This window comes from Gymnoscopelus microlampas (assembly GCF_963454915.1).
Source record: "Gymnoscopelus microlampas genome assembly, chromosome: 7".
Classification (NCBI taxonomy): domain Eukaryota; kingdom Metazoa; phylum Chordata; class Actinopteri; order Myctophiformes; family Myctophidae; genus Gymnoscopelus; species Gymnoscopelus microlampas.
Window position 1 is genome coordinate 39,280,182 of NC_139944.1, and position 8,772 is coordinate 39,288,953.

An 8,772-nucleotide genomic window follows, 5' to 3' on the forward strand; every position below is an offset into this window, starting at 1 on the left:
CTCTCACACACACACACACACACACACACACACACACACACACACACACACACACACACACACACACACACACACACACACACACACACACAGTTATTCTGGCTATCTGCGGTCCAGTCGGTCTGTTGCATCTGCTGCGCTGGCAAGTGGATGTGGTAGAAACTCTTAAGCTATAAGTTCCCGCTAAGAGTTCCAGGGCCCTCGCGTTTGAAAGGACGTGCAGCACGCACACCCGGGACAATAAACGTCAGGTTAGTTGAGACGTGCGCTCAGTCAGAAAGTCAAGCCAATAACCTTGACATTTAGGCCGTCGGTGTTGAAGCCCCCTGCGGAGGGCATGGAAAGCGGGCCAGAGGCCCTGGAGTCTGCTGAGCAGGACTACATTAAGAGCTAACCTATTAGGTGTGTTGTTGCTGGCTGTGGCTGAGCCACGCTCTCCTGGCTAATAGACCCCCAGTAAACCCCAGCCACTGAGTAAATACACAGCCTAGCGCTTACACACACACACACACACACACACACACACACACACACACACACACACACACACACACACACACACACACACACACACACACACACACATGCAAGGACACACTGAAACACATGACCGCAGGGATCCTGTTACACCTGCATGCACATCTTCTAGCAATTAGGAGCAATCTGCTGGAAAGCATTTCACATTCAAGGTCTTCCCCGGCTCTGGCGAGAGCAGGAGGACACTGGTACAAAATAAAGAGGTCTCCCTGACTGAACAAACAATGCTGGCCCCATCCTTTCTCCCAGTCTTGGACTCACCAGGGGTGGGTGGGGGCATCCGTTTGTGGCACCCTGAGTGAAGCCTCTTCTCCAGATCTCCCTTCCAGGCTCCTCTGTCCCTTCTTAGCCACTTTATCACAGTATTCCACTGTGTTGTCGATGGGTTTCTTTTAACCACTTGAACCCTATAGCATACCTATTCTGGGGGGAACATTTGCTGAAAATAGCAGCTCTACAAGGTCAAATCGCATCGCGTTGTGAGCTTGTTGATCAGATATTTCTGGCAGAGACATTTTACGTAGAAGTAAAAAAAAGTACAGAACCAACTCAGGTCAAGTTTACTAAGTATAGAGGGTTTAAGTGGTTAAAATGAGGAGCGTGAGAAGTTTGCTTGGCTACCACCTTGCTATCCTGCTTCTTTGTTGTGTTCACTTCAGGTCAGCAGAGATACATATTGTAACTTTTCGCACCCCGAGCTGGAATCGAACTCCGGTCGCCAGCTCGGCAGACTGGCAGGTAACAGGCAACACCAAGAGAGCTAGCTCCCTTGGAGGAGCAAGTTACGGCCGGGTCTTTAGAGGTGTCGCTACAATATAAAGGGAGTACAGTAAGTGAGAGAAAGGGATAAACCTTAGTATGTCTGCAATGTGTCTCCTGTTTTTCCCTCCTAGTATTGAAAGGTGCAATGAGGGGGATTCGGCGGAGAGCAGACTTGACTGTGTGGCTACGCACTGAGCTGGGATTTGTAAGACACCCAGAGCCGGCTTTAGCAGCAGGAAACCCCAAAGCCTGTAAATAATCCACATGTGCAGACTGCACATAAAGACATCCAGTACTTAGCAATTCCCTTATCACAGCTAGATAGCCCAGGGACATAAGAGGCGCTCCTGCCTCTATTCACTAATATGGTGTGAAAGTAGATGCAGATAACACGCTTGTTGTTTATTGAGGCGGTGCCGTTCACACAGCGTAGAGGGTGTGAACTTTGAACATATTTGAAATGGAGGAAAATAAAAGAGGATTGCAAATGACAAGGATACTAAATTGCATGCTCTTTGTTGTAGATAAGACGTTGTCAGGTGCTGGAGGGTGTTCTCTAATCAAAAGCACCTGGAGGGTTTGCCATGTGTCTGACTGTGTATGTGCATTGGTTGGTTGGTTGGTTGGTTTGTTGGGTGTGTGTGTGTGCGTGCGTGTGCGTGTACGTGTGTGCATTGTATGTCTAGGTGTCTATCTATGCAATTGTGTCTGCGTTCCTTATCCCAGCTTACACAGTAACAAGTCTGCCTTGCAAACAACCCGCGTTTGAGATTAGAATGGAGCTGCTGTAGTCCACTATGCTTCTAAACAATATAGTGGAAAGAAACAACACAAATCCAATTTATCAACCTCATAGATATTCTGCTTGTGAAGTAAGTCAAAATAAAGCGTTTTCTCTTTTGACCCTTTTTGTTTCTTTCTTTCTCTCCTGGATTCTGTCTGCCATAACCATAGTTAGGCTGGCTTCTGTTCTCAGTCAACTGGTGCTGTAGCTACCGTTATCTTTGAACCGCTTTGTTGGATCAGATCAGTTCCACCTAATACGTCTCGTGATTCGCACCATTGTAGCGTCCGGACGACACATTGTTCCGCTCATCTCCACCAGGCTTCAGATGGCTCTCGCCTGTCTTCGGCTGCCAGTTTATCGTCGCAGTCTGCAGCACTGCCTGCTTTTTAAGACGTGCATGTCTATCAAACCTCATGGTACCTTTGAAAGGGAGATCAAAAGGAGATAAATTCCAGAGGAGAAGAGAGAAAGAAAGGGAGACAGAGCGATTGTGAGAGAGAGAGAGAGAGAGAGAGAGAGAGAGAGAGAGAGAGAGAGAGAGAGGGGGTGAGAGAATGAGAGAGAGAGAGATGGTGAGTGGGGGTGCCCCTGCTATGTAAACATGGCAGTGACAGCTCACAATAGGATATTTTAGCGTATAGCATTTGGCCTCCCCAAAGCACATGGCAGCTTCAGTGGCCTTGTTAAACTACAAAACAACAGCATTCTGCTCTGCCCGCAGCAGGGTCTGCATAACGAGGGTCCTCATCCCGTTCCTCTTTTCATCTCATTATTTTTAACAATCACTGTTGCTGCTTTTGACTCATCTTGTATCGTTCGCTCTTAAAAATTCACGCCGGAAAGTTGTTAGTGCCAGAGCGGCACGGTCGGGCAGCCCAAGTAACATCTGGTTATTTGTCTGACAGCGTCTCCCAATTTGCTTTCAACTAGCGTGCTTAGTATGCCAACATGATCAGCGTCAATGTCCACACAAAACAATCTAAATGATTGCATTGACTTTGATTTTGAAAATAATGTGATTAATCAGTTTATCATGCACAGAAGAAGAAAGTTTGTTAACAGTTTTGTGCAGTTCATATTACATAAGGTTGAATAATCAAGATTAATTGATTAGATAGCTTCCCATGTTGCTCCTCTTAAGCTTCAAACACTTCTCTTCAACTGTCATATTTCATTCTTAGAATAGAGTTCTTAATAATAAAAAATATCTCAGATTTACAAAGCGTTTTTCTAAGTACACAAAGACGCTTTACATATTGTATAAATTCCGCAAAATGTGTTCATTGCTGAGATTGAAGACACCAAGCGTGTGGTGTGTGGTGAGTGTTGATATCCATGTGAATGTAGTGTAGGGCCTATTCCTGTTAAACACTATGTAACATTGCCGTGTCTCTGTATCTCTTGTACTGTTGTGCAAGAGACAACAAGCCTGTACAGAGACAGGCTTGTTGTCTCTTTTATGTTTGTATTTATTTAAATGTTGTATTTGTCAATGAGGCAGGACTTCCCAGAAGTTCATGTGTTCATCCATGACTGTCTGGACTTCCTGTCATATCCTGTTGACTCAGCTCTGCTGGTTCAAACAGCCTCTGCTGTAAAACCCAGACACATGGTGTGTCATCCGTTATATGGCAGTATGAAAGAAACATCAGTTTGTTTACCCTTGATTTCGCTGTCAAACCACACCTTGGGCGTGGTTTAATGCTTTTGTCCCTCCACACTTTCCCATAAATTGTTTTATGTACGTAATCAGTTTCTGTCATTCAAGTTCGCTTTTGGGGAGACTTATGAGATTGTCTGATCGTTGGCGCTTGAAGGTCACCACAGAGCTACTGATATGATATGATAGAAATCTTATCCTAATACCTGAGCGTCAACATTGCGTTTAGATCACTGCAACATATCATTTAACTTGACCATGATAGAAAACTGGAATATCATCTTGATGTCAATATGTCATCAGTAATGATGAAGATTACACTTATGTATATGGAAAAACAAGGTTTGACTGTCTTAACCCCATGAATCCTATCATCCCTAATATTCTGGGCATGTCATAATAGCCTAACATTCAGCAAAAGTAAGCGAACATTCGCCCCAAAGTAGCAGATCTACAACCTCAACGCAACACATTTTTAGTATGTAGACCGGCTATTTACGGCAAAGACCTTTCCCCCTGGGGGACACAGGTCAACAAAGTATATTGGATTTCAGTGATCAAGCATTATACATGTATCACTTAACGGTTTATAAAAAAAAATACATCTTCATAGAGGTGATATGACCAAACAGTACTTGTTTCAGCCACTCAGGTATTCCTCAGGCAGTTCCAATAACTAGCTGTGTGTTAAGTTATCCCGAAATATCATCATCAAAATCCCTGAGTTAAAAAAACATCAAGACAGAGTTTAATTGCGATGTGGCCTCCCTGTCCCTGATGATAAGTTATTACAGTATGTGTGCCGTATGTTAAAGAAGCTGTACAAATCGCTATGTATGTGTACAGGCTGGCTGTTTGTGTGCGTGTGTGATGATCTACGCCTCATTTGGCCAAATGGAAATAGTGATCGTCATAGTTAATACTTCACTAAATAAGAACAAAAGTGCTTCACAAAAACAATGTTGGTGTAACTAAGATATTCTATTAGAGAAGATTGTTTTGCATACAGTAAATGTTCCTCTATGCTTCAACTTTCACACTCTTCATGAGTTTCACTCATTTCAGGCTTTCTTTTTTGGAGGTTCTGTTTTGTGATGAGCTGTGATTAGTCGATCTTTGAGGTGACAAACATTCATACTTCATACATTTATTCTGAGTACATACAGACTAGCCCTGTTCTAGACAACTTATATAGCCTAGTATTGTTATGTAATATGTAATCTTTCATTAACGACTTTCACCCTGGCGTCCCCATTTTGGGCATGTCATTATTGGCAAACATTGGCAAACATTGTGAAATTAGCAGATTTGCAGGCTCACCATGTCTTGTAATGCAAAGCATTGTGAGCTAGCAGATCGGCTATTTATAAATAGCCGTATAAAATAGGGCTTATAAAATAGGGCTTAAGTGCTTTAAAAGACCTTATAATATAAATGTTATCTGGTAGTTATAATGTGCTGGTCCGCTGAGCTTATAATGCCTTAATAAATATAATATAGTATAGTACTTCATAAACCGTGTTATTAAGTTATTAAGTTGTTATGCATAATTATAAACATTTATAACGAGTGTTATAAGTGCATTATAAATGTGCGTATAATGCATTATTTTCTTTCTACTCCCGTACTCATCATTACCTCTATCAGCAGCGTATTTTCGCTCGGTTAGCACTGGCGTGGGAGTAAATTTCACATATCGTTTTCTAGTCTCAATTTATGCACTACCTGTATGAGTGTACCATTGTGGGTTTTCCCCCTCCCTGAATGACAACACGGAGGACAATGAAAGTTTGCACAATAACGCATATATTCATAACCCTCGCTTCTGTGCATGTAAATTGAGAGTGGAGTGGAGAGATAAAAAAAAAGAGACAAGGAGAGAGTGCAATAATAACACATTAACACAGTCACTTTTCCACTGCATGGTGCCACAGTTTCGGCACAAACATGGGGAAAAATGCATTCTACAAAATGTGGAATGTCCTGCCAACAACCATTAAACTTCCCTCAACATTTAAAACTGACCTAAAAACATAGCTGCCCTCAAATTACAATTGGACTTAAATCATTTTGTCCCCAATATTTTGCCCCCAAAGAGTCAAACAACGCACTCCCTCAGCGAGCTCCACGGTAGGAGCCCTGTGGGAGTGGCATCCTCTGCACCCTGCCCCCACCCTTCTGTAAATATATCTACTAGGGGTGTTGGAAAAAATCGATTCATGTAAGAATCGCGATTCTTATTATCAACGTTTCAAAATCGATTCACAATTTCCATATCTTTTTTTTTTTTTTTTTTGGTTTAAGTTACAGGAGTGAAATGTAAGCTTACCATAATCACAGTAAACATTATCATGTCTTCAGTCATATTCAAGGGCTTTTTTTTTTTTACTAACTCCAGTCACTTTCAGTTCAGCACAGCTGAGGTGTGTGTGTCACTGTCCAGCTGACGCTCATTGACACTCGTTAATGTTACTTGCATCGAAGCAATTATGTTGTGTTTCTGCATCAAATAGAACTACTCCTAATCTAAGATTCCATCAAAGCCAATAATCTTTACACGACCCTCTCTGGTATTATGTATTTTTTTGTTTGAGCTGTTGGAAATAACTAGGCTACACTTGGTTGTTAAAGTCCAGATGAAAACAATATGACTTAAATCATTTGGATTAAACTGATTGGGAATGCTTTTTTTATGCGAATCCATTTTTTAACTATCGAATCGAAAAAAATCGGAATCGAGAATCGTTTTGATTTGCAAAAATCGGACAAAATCGGAATCGTGACCCCAAGACTCGGAATCGAATCAAATCGTGAGATAGCAGACGATTCACAGCCCTAATATCTACTATTGCTTCTTTTTTTTCTGTATATATATCTACTATTGCTCAGTGGTGGAAAACAACCCAGTTTTCTTACCTTTTCTATGATGTTATGATATCTTAGGATGAATGGTACAGTAGAAAAATGTCATAACTCCATCCCGGGTCCGCCACAGCTTAAAACGTGCGCCTATAGGCCTTGCGTTAGATTGCGTATTTTAATAGTTTTTTTTTTTTTGTGAGATCTGACGTTCATAGTGACTATTTTTTGCATAGTGAAAAAAAAAAAAAAAAAAAAACAGAAGTGTCGCTAGACGAGATTGAAATCTCGAGATTTCAATCTTGTCTAGCGACACTTCCGTTTTTTTCTTCTTTTTTTTTCGGTTGCATAGTGTTCTGTCACTATGAACGTCAGATCTCACAAAAAAAAAAAGCTATTAAAATACACAATCTAACGCAAGGCCTATTGGCGCACGTTTTAAGCTGTGGCGGACCCGGGATGGAGTTATGACATTTTTCTACTGTACTATTCATCCTAAGATATCATAACATCATAGAAAAGGTAAGAAAACCGTGGTCCAAAATTCCCCTTTAAGTACAGTACATGAGTACATGTACTTAGTTACTTTACACCTCTGCTATTGCTTTTAGTGTTGTTACATGTAATGTATTGTATATATATATATTGTGTCTTGATAATGAATTTAGTACAACGTACTAAATTCAGTACGTTTAGTACGGACCACAATGGAAACAAGCCTCCCGGGGCTGTTTGTGTTATCCTTTTAGCATTGCTTTTTAACTGTGCTGCCGTACTGTTTTCAATCTTGCTAATAAAATATTCAATCAATCACAAAACCGACTTGACACTACTAGACTACTCACTTTTGGTACCAGGTATTTTGTTTTCCACTGCAGATGGTGCCCCTCAATGTAACTGGTCATCACAGTGCTAAAAGAACAATGCCGCCTTGTCTGGAAACTATTTCACCTAGATACAGTCCAACAAAAACAGTTTCTGATAACATTTTAGGCAAGAAATAGGCCATGTTGTTGCTTGGCCTATTTGGGTAAATCTCGGTAAATTGTGTAAAGCATTACCCATATTTCTGGCCATTCATCAATTGACTTATAAAATAAACATGTTTATATTTTTGAAAATACGAGCACATAAAATGTTTTGTTGGCTCTATATTGTCCTTTTACGGTCAGTGTGTGAGTGCCTTGACTTTTGGATCCCATCTCTCGGAGATCCTAGAGTTTACTTGCTAAAGGAAGGTTGGAAGGCTGTAGTATCCAATAACTAAACCGATTTCAGTTCTTACACTGTGTGTGTGTGTGTGTGACATACACAGTACACACACACGTGCACACGCACACACGCATGCACCTGCTGTGCACACACATGCACCTTCACGCTGTAGGCCAGCATTCTCCTGCTGACTCAATCCCCCAATCGCCACTCATATTCTGTTATTCTCTGTATGGTAATGTCCAGCTGACCGTTATCTCACACCGTCTCTCTGTCTTTCTCCTTTGCCTCTGCTTTCACCCTTCATAATATCTCACTTTCATCCAATCATTCACACGTTTCAATCACTTCTTTTTCACATTCCTTCCAACTTACAGTAGTTTTTTTCCTTTTACACCTTTTGTTCTTTCTTTCTTTCTCTCTCTCTCTCTCTCTCTTTTTTTTTTACATTCAGCAGTGTCTGGCAATCACTGAACTTATCAAGCATTTGACTCGTGGATAACTTTTAAGTCTTCTCTCAGCGAGATGGTCTTGGATGCGAGATGGTCCGACTGTTTGTTTAATTGTGGGAGTAATCGTCTGAGGAACATGGAAAGAATGAGGCCAGTTATTTAGCCAGATGGTTTACTGGTGGAGGTGTGAGGCCGGCCAGCGCGCTGTGGGAACACAACGCTTGCTTTTCTTGGTATCGCTGTCCGTTTTCATGGCCGCTGTTCCTTTTTTTTCCTCCCCAAGGCTTTCTCCCCCCGTCCTCTCTCTCTCTCTCTCTCTCTCTCTCTCTCTCTCTCTCTCTCTCTCTCTCTCTCTCTCTCTCTCTCTCTCTTTCTCTCTCTCTCTGTCTCATTCTCTCCCTCCCTGTCTTTGTTTGCTCTGGATGGCATGTTTGATTATTTATCGTAAGGGAAAAGGGAGTAGCTAGAGCAATAAACATGTGACTGCACTGTATTTTGTTTTC

General features: G+C 41.6%; 1 protein-coding gene across 9 annotated transcripts in view; it reads left to right on the top strand.

Annotated features, from left to right (window-relative positions):
* foxp1b (forkhead box P1b) overlaps positions 1–8,772 on the top strand; it is a 183,801-nt gene that overhangs the window by 106,218 nt on the left and 68,811 nt on the right. The gene's annotated exons all lie outside the window — the stretch shown is intronic.